The 13021-nt window shown below is 45.6% G+C and overlaps 1 long non-coding RNA gene across 11 annotated transcripts in view; it reads left to right on the top strand.

The window, feature by feature from the left end:
- Window positions 1-13021, top strand: part of LOC128117003 (uncharacterized) — a 170628-nt gene that overhangs the window by 114701 nt on the left and 42906 nt on the right. For 10 of the 11 annotated variants that reach the window (XR_008220663.1, XR_008220665.1, XR_008220662.1 and 7 more), the window contains 2 exons: window positions 1048-1266; window positions 3211-6661. This is a non-coding gene — a long non-coding RNA (uncharacterized LOC128117003). Of the gene's footprint in view, window positions 1-1047; window positions 1267-3210; window positions 6662-13021 lie in introns of those variants that run through there. The other variant, XR_008220666.1, reaches the window with a different exon arrangement.

Here is a 13021-nt window from a genome sequence, read left to right as displayed (position 1 = left end):
TCCGGGAAAGAGAACTGCATCAGCCATTTTTCTCACCACTACAGGAACACCTGACAGAAACAGCTTGAAGAATGTTTTGTTGTTGTTGTTGTTATTGTTGTTGACTGTGTAAGAGAGTACATGAGCTTCTGGTTACATGATTTCAGTAGTTAGGAGGCAGAGAGAGAGAAACACTGGCTGGAACCTGGGCCAGACTGCAGCCCATAAGGCCTGCCACTCCAGGGACCAGCTTCCTCCAGGGAGGCTCCACATTCTAAAGGTTCCCCAACCTTCTAAAACAACCAGCCAGGTGTTCAAACACACGGGCCAATGGGGGGATGTCGAACATCCAAACCAGAACATGAATCAACTGAAAAACGGGAGGCTGACTCTTGTGATAGCCTAGATGGAGAGGTGTGGTAGGGGGTCAGTTCAGGCCTGTCTCAAGTGAAGAGAAGAAAGACACCCGTATGGCAAGATTAGGTGTGACTCATTGCTTGACTGAAGAGAGACGAGGGGGAAGATGGAGGTTCTGACCCAAAGATACATGGTTGGGGAGTGACAGTGTTATCATTAATAAGAACAGAAATGGGAGAGAGGAGACGCTTACGGATTCTATTTTTGACATAGTATGGCAGGGCGCTAACGGGGAATTAGGTATGAGGAATGTGACTGGAGAGAGAGGTCACCTCTGGAGACACCACTTTGGGAACTAACGTCTGCATGAAAGTGCTAATTAAACCCATGGGGCTGATTGGAAGCTGCCAAACCAAGAAGCCCAGAGAAAACACAGCCTGCATCAGCTGCAAGCCGGCCAGGAGGAGAGGAGGGTGGTGGGTGGAAGAACTGTCCAGCGCTGAACGCCGCCCCAGGCTGCTGGGATGAAGTGGACGAAGTCACAAAAATCTGCCTCCCGCTCACGTGATTCTCTGCTTTCCAAACTTTGGTTTCTCTCCCCGGTAAAAGCTGTTTTCTTTCTAGACCTCTCTTAGCCTATTAGCTTTTAAGTCTCATTGTCTATTAATGGAAACAAACGCCAGTCATTCCATAAAAGCTCTACCTTTTCAGGGCTCCTGCACTGTACCATGTCCTAACACGTTCCAGTTATGGTTCGCATGTGTTCAGTCCTCCAAGGGCTCCTGTGCTGGAAGCTTGGTCCCTAATTCAGCTGTGTGAAGAGGCGTGGTGGTGCACACCTGCTACAGGAAGCTCACTGGGCTAGCCCCGGCTGCACAGTGATGCTGTCTCAAGCAGACAAACAACAGAGGCTACAGATGTAGCTCACTGGTAAGGAAGGCACTTGCCTAGCTCACAGCCCCTCCCCCAACAATAAAACAAAGCAAACGACAATAGCACAGACAAACATAAAATCTAGTGGACTGGGGTCTAGCTGAAGGTCGTTTGGTCGTTAGGGGATTACCCTGGGACAGGAATCACGTCATTCTTGTGAGACCCCCTATTTGGTTCGCACAAGAGTGAGTTAATACCCCAAAGTGAGATGAGCCATTCCCCGGTCTCTGGCTTTCTTTTCCCGTGTGATCTCTCTCTGACGTGTCCTGTCATGATGCAACCTGCACTGTTGTGACGCAGCCAAAGGGACTCCCAGCAGAGGCTGAACAGGTAAGACTGAGGCTCCTGTCTTCTCAGCTTCCAAACCCTCTAGTTAGTAGATGTTCTTCCTTCTCCCTTCCAGCTACTGAGTTCCCAGCCTCTCCAGCGCGAGGGCAGAGATTGCTGGACTATTTAGACGGTATCATGTAAACCGGCCCTATGCGTTCCCTTAGTATACATCCATTCTGTTCCTCTAGAGGACCCTGTCTAACACTCCTATAATAACATCTCCTCGAAGTGCTTTTTCCTTTGGTTTCAGCTAGGACATCTCGTGGGGAACACGCGATGGACAAACAGGGAAGTGTTTCTGTCCATCATTTTAACCCTTTGGACACCTGTCCCACAACCTTGAGTTAAACACACCCTACCCAGGAAGGTATCTGTGATATCTCCTTATTGAACTACGGTTTTAACTGCCCATGCTCAGTGTCTATTTCCAAAGTGCTTTCCTAGGTGAGCAGGAGCATGCAGGGGCTCACAGATGAGACCCCCCCGCTTCCTTTGCTCTTCACCCTGCTTTCCGAACGACTCCAGTGCTCTCCTTACTGGGTGCAGGCAGTAACCTTCCTCCATGTTAGCGTCTGGGTGGCAGTTTCGCCTGTGGTCACAAGATGTTAACTACAGTCTTTTCTGTTCTTTTTTTTTTGGCCTGTGCTGTGACAAAATACCCTGTTAAAATCAAGATAGGGGAGGGGAGTGTATTACTCAGGGTTCTCTAAAGGAACAGACCTGACGGAATATATATATTAATATATATATATATTAAGAGGGGATTTTTCAACTGACTTAAAGGCTGTGGTCCCCGTAGTTCAACAATGGCTCTCATGATGGAAGGGCTGAAAATCCGTCAGTCATTCAGTCCAGGCGGCTAGATGTCTCTGCAGTTCTGATCTGGTGCTGGAGTCCTGCAGGGTCTGGAGAGCTGCTGGGCTTCAGCCTATGTTGAAAACCTAAAGAAGTTGGATTTAATACCAGCAGCAACAGGCTAGATGAGCTTGTCTTCAGCCTATGTTGAAAACCTAAAGAAGTTGGATTTAATACCAGCAGCAACAGGCTAGATGAGCTTGTCAGGGCAAGCGAGGGCAAGCAGGCAAAAGCAAGTTCCCTTCTCCCGTGTCCTTCGTGGGGGCTGCCACCAGAAATGTGGCCCAGATTTGGGGTGGGCCCTCCTGCTTCAGATAATCTGATGAAGACCCTCCCTCACAGGAGTACTCAGTAGCCTGGGTGTTAGCTGATTCTAGATGCAGTCACGTGGACAAACGGGATTAGCCATCGCAGAGAGAAAGGGGTTTTTTTTGGCTTACAGTACCAGAGCAGATACAGTCTGTTATGGCAGCAGGAACATGAGTAGATTGGCAGTTGGGAAGCAGAGAGAGAGAGAGAGACAGACAGACAGACACAGAGACAGAGAAAGCCAGAGAGACAGAAAATAGGAAGTGTAGTTGTGTTATACAACCTCAAAACCTGCCCCCAATAATCCTTCTCCCTTTAAGACCCCTCCCTTCTTAAGGGTTCCATAACTTTCACAACTGGGGAATCAAGCGTCCAAACATGTGAGCCCACAGAAGACGTGTCTTACAGCCTCTGAATACACAGAAAGTGTACTCTGTTTATTTCCAGGATTCTCCAGCATGATTCCTCCATGAACTCACCTCAGGCAGCCTGAGGCCGTCAATCAGCCATCTCACCTCTTCCTCTGCCTCTGTCCCCAGTCACATGAAAGCATGTGAAGGAGCGTCCCACCGACACCACCCTATGGAGGAGAGCCGTACTCCCTGTGTGCCAGCATGCTGCCTGGGTTGTGTCCTCCACAGCTCTTCTTTGCAGAAGGCACTTGGGGACTGTGCGTGGAAGACTGGGCTAGGGGAGAGTCAGCAGGCACCCGGCCTCTTCTGAGGTGCCCTCCTGCATCCACAGGAAGTTTGTCCACCGAAAGTTTGCAGTGACCCAGAAGCTGTTAAAGCTTCCAGCTGTGAGCACCGGTAGGTAAGCACTGTGATCTTAAATGGTGTCAGAGGACAGGAGGCATGACTGTCCTCTGCAGCAAGCACTTCCTTGCCTGAACCACAGACCCACCTTTGTATCCCAGATCTCACAGGTCACTCTCTTTAAAGTTTTTGGAACTTTTTTCCTTTAAAAAAAAGTATGTCGCTGCAAACATGGCTTTTTTTTTTTTTAAAGTAAATAAGCAGAAGAAAGGACAAACTTATTTATTACAGTCTTTAGTTATGAAGAAATTTGTTGAGACGTTTATGTTTTTAAACCATCTTAATTGGCTTAATTTTCAAGTTTGGAATTATCCCACACTCGGTTCTGTAACAGGATAAGAAGCATGTGTTTTTACAGATAGAAAGGGTGTAAACAGAAACAAAAGAGTAGGATCGCTTAGGTCCCTTGAGTAGACCGATCCGTTTTTATCCTGGCCTCTTCTTTCCTGGGCTTTCCTCTCACCCACCTTCTGTGTCATCATCACTGATAACTCCTTCTTCGTTTGACTGTAAAGTACAGCTGCTTTGCTCGTGAACGAGTGTGAAGATTGTTGTACCCATGTTGCAGAATCCCCAGAGACCACCGAGGAGCCAGTTTCCGATGCAAGCACACAAGGGTCTTTTTATTCTCAGACTCAAACATGGACCACCACCCTAGGCTCCGACACAAATGGAGGGAAATGTGGCAGCGGCGGAGGCGGGCTCAGGGGTAGGAGAGTTTTTAAAGGAAAAAAAAAAAACACAAGCCGGGAATTACATGCCTTGGTGTTTGGAGATTGGGTGGAAGGGATATGTGGCAAGGTGATTTTTTTTTTTAAACTATTGGTCTAGACTTTTGGTGCAAAACTACATTTGAAACGATTGGGTTAGACTTTTGGCGTGGAACCATAACCTGCAGACAGAATTATCTGGATATCTGCAAGGGCCATAAACTGTCCGCAGGATGTCTTTAGGAGTATCTGGATCTTGTTAAACTTTACTGCCTGGTTTCTTAATTGGCTGCTTCTAGGGTATCTGTTCCAGTTGTCATGGCACATTCCTGAGGTCCTTCCTGGAACTGAGTATGGCCCCCAGTCACCAGGTGGTCTAAGATGGTGGCCTTTCCCTAAGATGGAGTCTGTAAAGTCAAGTTTAGGTCTTCATATGGCCTTCACAAATATCTGTCTGTGCTGATGGCTGGTGGCAAGCCTGGAGGAAGAGCCAGCATGATAGTGTAAGGACCTCATGTTGATACTGTTCTGCTACAGATAAAGTACTGTTTCAAAGCCTGGAGACTCCCTTATGATTTGGACAGGAGTATTTCAAGTGTCCCATGTTATTGGATATCTGCCGCTGCTGGTGTAATAAGCCAATCAAACTGAACTGATAAATCCAGGTTTAATGAACAGAGCAAAGGAACTCCTGGGTGCCCCTTAGGAGGGCAGAAGAGGAATCACATGGCAAATATGGCTACCAGGTCTTAAATAGCCTGCAGGTGTGGTCTTAAGTAGCCCCAGGGAGGGGCTGACTTTGGGGGGGGGCTTTCTCAGAGGGAGGGATTTGGAGGGTGCAGTTCCAGGAGATATCCCCAACAGGTACCATTTTGGGAGGTCTGGGAGATTTTAGGAGGTGGATCTAGGTAAAGGAAGTAGGTTACTGGGGCTGTGTATTAGAAGGTTTATGGACTTGGTCCCCAGTCCCTTCCTGGATCCCTGCTTCCTGTTCACTGTGAAGTAAACAGCCTCTTCCCCTACACACTTGATGTTCTGCCCAAGCACCTGGGACAAAGTGACTTGGACTAAGATCTCTGAAACTGTCACCCAGCTGGAACCCGTCTTCCCTTCAGACATTTCTGTCATACATTTTACCACAGCATCGAGTAAATGAACCAAAACACACACCAAACCCCATCGCCCTTTCTCCTGACTTCCTCCCGCTCTCTTCAACAAGGCCAGATGGCTTCTGAAGACCCAACTCAAATACCATCTTCTCTATGCAGCCTTCGCATCCCTCCCAGGAAGAGGAAATGATACATCATTATCGCCTCCAGGGACGCAAACTGACCAGCGAAAACTCCATGGAGCAGCCACCTTTTCGGGTGGCTGCTCAATCCAGGGATGGAGAACGTACAGAAATGTGCTGTGAGAGGATCAGGTAGCTTTGAGAGCACTAGAGAAGCGAGAGCTAATTGCGGGGCCATTGACATCTATTTAAAAAGCTGCCTGTTGTATGTGACCGTTCTTTGAGCCACGAAACTGGCATCTTGGAGTTCGGCTGCGCCCATCGGGCGAGATGATTATGCCAGCTGGGCTTGTTGACCGTTGACACGGCGCTCATGGGGTGAGGAGGGTCACGAGACCCTCACCTGAGTATCCAGCTGCTCCCCATTACCTGCTGTAGACAACCCTGCTTCAATTGCTCGTGGCCTCCAGGAGGGGGTGGCGGGTATCAACCAGGGAAGACTTGGGGAGGGGGCCACCATCTGTGAGGCGAAGAGGAAGCCCTATGCCTGCTGGGTAAAGGCTTTTCAAGTGCAGCCTGTTGGGGGAGGGGACACCTCCTGTAGGTAACCCCCCTCACCTAGTCTTCCTGAGGACGCCTCAATAAACTCATTGGTTCCCTGGAGAGAATTCTGACAGAATCGTGCCTCCATTTGTCATGAGGACCTGAGGAGAAGAGGTAGACATTGCTTATGCTCCCAGGAAAGAATTTTAGTAACTCTGCTGCATAGGTAGGAGTAGGAAATAATTTGCTTTGCTTATTGCCATAAAGATTTATGACAGTCATTTGTCTAACTCATTTGCCTAGGAAGAGTGGCCGGGCTCCTGTGGGTAGAGCTCCCTAACTCTGAGCTGGTGGTCACTACATCCCTTCAGGGATGATGACATCCCCTTCCTGCTCCCCTGAGCTTTCCCCCTTCCTCCTTCCCCCTCCCTCCTCCTCCTCTTCTCCCTTTACTGTAATGGCTGCTCATAGAATGGATTACGGCTGAAAGCAAATTCATATTTTGTGATTTTTTTTTTCTATCTTAAATTGTGAACTTCCTTCAGACACTGGCTTGCCAGTGTTTTGGTGATAATAAAGGCGGTATTTATTGAGCATTATATATTATTCTAAGTGATAGATGTATCTGAACTATTTTTGTACCACAGCAGTCCCCATAGGTGTGATTACTATGACTTACAGATGAAGACTCTATGCTGTAGAGAGGTTAGCAAGCCCTCTCAACCATGAGACCACGTGTTTGTTTCTAGAGTCCTGCCTCTCTTTAAGAGAGCCATTTGGGCTGTGATTCAAGTTGATACTTTATGCACCAAATACAGTGTACTGTGTAGATACGATTCCTGTCACACACATAATATTTTTAAGATTTTAAGTAATTAGGGTTTCAGAAGGCAAACAGAAGTCAGAAAACACAAATGATACCTTGTATCTGAAAAGCTGTCTACAGCATTATGGTCGAAGTGGTGAGAGGCTAGACTCGAACCAACCTTAAAACATTTTTGCAAGGCTGCAGTATGAAGAAGTAGCCATTGAAGGAGTCTATGTTGAGATCCATTTATAAAAAAAAGGCAATTATGCGTGCACCGGGCAGGGGCAGCGGAAGCCCTCGTCAGTGTTGACAGTACACTCATTTATTCCATATGATTAGCAGGATTTGTCAGCAATGAATTACAAATTTTCCCTTGTAAAGGCTGTTTCCTCCCTCATTTATATATAGGCAAAAGCCATATCTAGCATAGAAAACAAAATAAAAATAACTGCATGTATTATAAGCATCTCTGTTTATAAGTCAGTACATTCCCCTTTTGAGAAAACAGTGTATGATCCAAGTGTGGGCGGTAGTTTGAATATGGAGCTCTGTCATGTGCTTTCAGAAGCACTTCAAGAAAAGCGCTGAGCTAATTAAGTCTATTATTCCTCTTCCTCCTTCTAAGGAAAGCACACACACACACACACACACACACACACACACACACACACACACACACACACACTGCCTGGGGCAGATCATATTCATAAGGAAAAAGACCTGCACTGTGGGTCCGTTACAGCTCTACAGCTCTTCCTTGTTGTGACCCAGGGAGAAAATGTACAGGTAGAATTTTCCACAGGAAAAAGAAAAGGAGTTTTTTTGCCTTAGAGAAGATAGAAAGTTCGTCACTTTCACATGGAATAAAAGTCACATTGGCAGCAAAGAGAAGCCCGGGTCCTCGCCTCTACAACATCGCCCACTAAGGAGGAAACTGCCAGCTATTTCTTTGTGTGTTCTCCAGGAGTTAAGCAATCACGCACATCTGGTTTGGAAATTGAGAATTCTCTCTGTTGTAGGTTAAGTGCATGAGTGAATTAAGAGAGGTAAACCAGCCATCTGCTAAGGGCTCACTCGCCAGGCAGCGGGGGCAGGCACCATTTACCTCTCAAGGAATCCTGGTTGCAAAGTTTTGCCAGGCTCTTATTTGTCTTCCGGTTGCTACCCTGTCCTCGAGGGCCTGGCTAATGATCTACAGAACATATGGCCGGGGTGCTTTCCTCCTCTGCTGGCATTTGGTCTCAATGTCTGCAGGCAGGGTTGGACACCCACGTGTTACCTTGTAGCACCTGGAATTCGGCTGTGCTCAATCTTGGATTGATTTGGAATAGCTTCATGGAACAGTGTCAACTCAACACCAATCCTGTCATTTTAAGGAGTCTACTGATGATACAGATATTAGCTTTTAAGGCTTACCACTATAAAACAAACAAACACTAATACTGGGTATATCTCTTAGATGGTCTTTAAACTTTAAGTCAGGTAAAGCATTGTTACAAATGAAATCAAATGTATTTTTATAATGAAATGTTTGCAACACTCAGTATTCTGAAAGCACATAATCAAAAGCCTGATACCTTGAATACTTTCAATAATAATTATAAAAGGACAGAGATGACCCATATATATGTGATCAATTAAAATAAACAGAGGAGATGAGATTGACAAGGACAGCATACTTGCCTCTGTTTGTAGCCTGTATTCACTCATTACAGTTGAGGTTTGAGTCCCTCCCTCCCTCCCTCCCTCCTTCCCTTCCTTCCTCCCTCCCCCTTCCTCTCTCCCCCTCTCCCTCTCTCCCCCTCTCCTCTCTGTCTGCATGGTGTATATGATGTATGCACTTGAGGTTGGGGCATGGACACCCTTGCAGAGGCTGAAGGAGGCATATGATGTTTTTCTCTAGCCATCTCTGCCTTGTGCCTTGAGACTGGCTAGGTCTCTAACTGAACTGGAAGCTCTTGGTTATCAGCTAGACTGACTGGCCAGTGAGCTCCTGAGATCTGCCTGCATGACCACTGTCTGTGTGACCATTTCTGTTTTTTGTTTTTTAAATAACTTATTTGAATTTATCTTATGTGCATTGGTGTGAAGGTATCAGAGCCTCTGAAACTGGAGTTACAGGCAGTTGTGAGTTGCCATGTGGGTGCTGGGAATTGAACCTTGGGTCCTCTGGAAGAGCAGTCAGTGCTCTTAACTGCTGAGCCATCTCTCCAGCCCCCATTTCTGGTTTTTATGTGAATGCTTTGAATTCGAAGTCACCAAGCACTGTTACCCACTGATCTGTTTGCCTAATTCTGAGGTTTGAGTTTTAATAAGTACATTTATCAATTCCCAAGAATGTTATTTCTACTAAGAACTATAATTTTTGTATCTACCCTTGAAAGGAAATTTGTTAGGAGTATGAATCCCCAAAAAGCAGCCTGGCTTAGCATGAAGACATTGAATTATGATACTGTTCCCTTTCAATGCCATGACTTCTGCTTGTGAGCCTGGAGGAGGTGCTCTACCCTCCAAATCAGCTGAAGTCTTATCTGGGAAATGCTGTCAATCTTTCCCATTCTTGGGGATCAAGAGGAGCAGTGTAAGGTCCATACAATCTATAATGCAATGTACACACAGCAAATGAAACTCCATGAACACAATAGCCACAGGAATCTCACCAGGTCATTGCAGCAATCAAGATTTATAACACACGGTGGGAAAACCTGAGCTTTAGGTCAGTGTGCAAAACCCCTCAATCTGCCCTCAATTTTCATAAGTACTCTAAGTAGTTTATACATTGGTTAACTCTTTCCTATTCCTAAAGCTATAGTAAGAAGGTTCAGTTCCCTGCTAGATTCCATTCACTTGTTTCTTTGTTCTGGCCAGTCTCCTAACTGGGCCATTTAGCAATATGATTTAAGCTTATTATTTGTCCTGGGCACATGAAAATATAAATGTTTTATAAAAGAATAGAAGTAAAAGCCAGATGCAGCCCAGAGATCATCAGATCTGGAGTTGAGTTGCATCATTGGGACATGTCATCTTTGGGGTACATGAGGTAACCTCAAACCTATCGATTTCTTCATCTGAAAGTAGAAAATACCTCTTGTCTATTTAAAAGGGTCATTATAGTTCTGGATAAGTGGGAGGGGGGGTTCGAATGTGAGGATCAAACAGGGAGGGAAGAGGGAGACAAGGGAGGAACTATGGAAAGGGACAGCTAAAACTAAGGGTCATTGGGGGGGGGGGTCATATGGAAACCTAATACAGCAGATGTTTCCTATGTTATATAAATATATGAAGGCAATCTAAATGAAATGTCCAAATAATGGAGGAGACAGAGCCCCAACTGGACATCTCTCACCACCAAATAAAGTTTCCAGTACTGAGGATAGGTTACATCGAATTGAGTTGTTGGCTAAAGGGGCCCCATGGAAACTCCCAAACAACCTTGGCTATTTCCAAGGCTATTGATGGCTCTCCACAAACGAATGGTAAGGCCCTGTTGCTGAAGACAACACCCACACAACTCACTGGACATGGAGAAGTTGAGCTGGTGCCTACCTAGAGCCTTCACCCATATAAGCTAGTATGCATGGTACGGGAAGGTACTCTTCGTGTTACCAAACGAGAAAGGTGAACACCAACCCAGCTACAAACTTTCAGTCTACAGGAGTGACCGGCCTGCAAGACACACCGGTGCAACAGTGGTACAAATCTTACAGGAGTAAACAACCAACCCCTGATTGGAGTCGAGGCCCAGCCCAGGAGATGGAACCCATACCTAATACTGCTTGGGTGGCCAAGAACCTGAGACTAGATAGATCAGGGACCAAGGGGAAAACCAAATACTTCTGTTCTGCTAAAGGAATGTAGCAATAAAATGACTGCTAATAACATTCTGCTAAATTTGTAGATAGGTGCCTTGCTCAGCAACCATCGGAGAAGCCTGTAGCAGATGGGAAAAATAGAGACCCACAGCCAGACAAATGCTGAGAGAGGGACCTTGAACTATTCTGCCCTTAAAGGATGTCTCCATCAAATACCTTTCCTCAAGGCTCAGGGAACTCTGTGGAAGTAGGGACAGAAAGACTGTAAGAGCCACGGGATGGAGGACACCAAAGAGTCAAGGCCTAAATGTAGTAGGCCAGATGCACAGATGACCTCACAGAGCTTGTGGCAGCATGCACAGTATCTACACAGGTCTGGGCCAAGTGGGGTCCTAGAGCTGAAAGCAGAAGTAGACATTAGTCCCCCTCCTCAAGGGAGTCTCACTAAGGATACCAACCACTCTTGGGAACAGGCTCCATGCCCGGCAGCAGATGGTCAGCATGAAATGAACTCAATGGCATCTTTGGAGGTTCTTTGTCTCGTGGTGTTGTCAGGGCATTTTTTTGTTTTTGTTTTTAACCTTACCCGGTCCTTTGTGTGCATATCATGGCTGCTGGTTTTGGGTTTTTATGGGTCCCTGAGTGTGAGAACACACTTGTCTCTACATCTATATGTTTCTTGTGCTTTTTCTTTGGCTCTTTTTCTTGTTTGGTGGTTTGGTCATATTCTGATTGGTTTGTTTTTCACTTATTTTATTATATCATTATTCTTTAGATGCCTGTTTGTTTTCTAACAAGAGACAGAAAGGGTGTGGATCTGGATGGGAAGGGAGGGGAACTGGGAGAAGTTGGGGGAGGGGAAATCATTCTCAGAATATATTGTATAAAAAAAAATCTATTTTCAATAAAAGAAAAAAAGGGGCCATTATGACAGCAAAGGAGGTAAGGCATGTATTAAAATTTTATACATAACAGCATATATGTTTAATTACATAATTAAATATAATTAATAAGAATGACATTGAAATTAGTTATCAGTATTATTTTGAAATTTCTTTCCCCAGAGACCAGCATTTTTGTTTTCTGCTCACAAATTTATTTATTTATTTATTGACTTTTCGAGACAGGGTTTCTCTGTGTAGTTTTGGTGCCTGTCCTGGATCTCTCTCTCTAGACCATGGTCTCGAACTCACAGAGATCCACCTGGCTCTGCCTTCCAAGTGCTGGGATTAAAGGCATGTGCCACCACTGCCCGGCACTGCTCATAAATTTAAACAACTAGAGGTTTCTTCCAGCCCACTGGCCCTTCTCTCCTTGTTGAATTAGCAAACCTCTTTACATTGAAGTTATAAGATTGTACAGACAAGATTGTGAATTTAATTAACTACACACCAGAGTTTAGAGTTAATGCGCATACTGATTCTTGACTCCACCCATAAGCACATTTTTGGTAAAGGAGACATTATTGCCTGCAAGTGTACTGCATGCAGTGGGTTAGTTCTGTGCTTTGAAAAACCCTTTAAATTCTCCTTCATGCAGGAATTAAGAAGAAAAAAATGCCAGCTGGTTCACACTTGGCTTAAAAAGTGTGTATGTTTTCCACAGTGGCATCAGTACATCCCTAAACATCCCAATTTCTAAACTATCCCAAGGCAGGTACTTCCAAGCAATTCTAGTTTCTAAAGTATTTCTGAGGTGGAACGCTCCAAGCATAGATGGCAGCTCGTCCAGTGTCAGATTCAGTCTTTCTGGTACTGTAGTATAGAACTTTCTAGCAAAATTTCAGCATTTGCTTTACAGCACATTGTGTGAATGGGAGCAGATGCAAAAATCTTCCTCCTAGAAAGGACACCGTGGTTACACAGATCTGTGGAACAGTTGCAGCAGGCAGGGCTGGCTGTTAGTATAGTACAATGGGGGGCTGCTTAGAGGATGTATTAAGGGGTATCAGTTACTTACTCTCAGATACCACCTTATTCAGGTGCAACCAACCTTGAAATACCACCAATAGGAGTGCATGCACATTGTTCCTTAGGGGCGTCGTTCCTTTCAGGTAATTTAAACTGAAAAAATAGTCCCTTATCAAATAAACAAATTATCTCTAGTGTATAGAGATGCAGGAGTACCCGGATGAGGCAGTCTGTATGTGGTCGTCACTTAGAATGAGCCCTTTCTTTTCTAGGCATCCCATGTGCCTCAGGGGATGTCCACCCCCAACTCTGGTTTATTGTAGAAATCCAGCCATTGTTGGGAGCGGCTGGCCCTGGAGTTTGACTGCAAGCCTACCACTGTGTGGTTTAACAGAGCCAACGATGGATACTTGATCTGAAGGGGTCCTG

This window comes from Peromyscus californicus, unplaced genomic scaffold (assembly GCF_007827085.1).
Source record: "Peromyscus californicus insignis strain IS unplaced genomic scaffold, ASM782708v3 Scaffold_20__1_contigs__length_68692818, whole genome shotgun sequence".
Classification (NCBI taxonomy): Eukaryota; Metazoa; Chordata; class Mammalia; order Rodentia; family Cricetidae; genus Peromyscus; species Peromyscus californicus.
The sequence above is the reverse complement of the archived record's forward strand: the minus strand, read 5'-3'. Positions and strand labels throughout refer to the sequence as shown.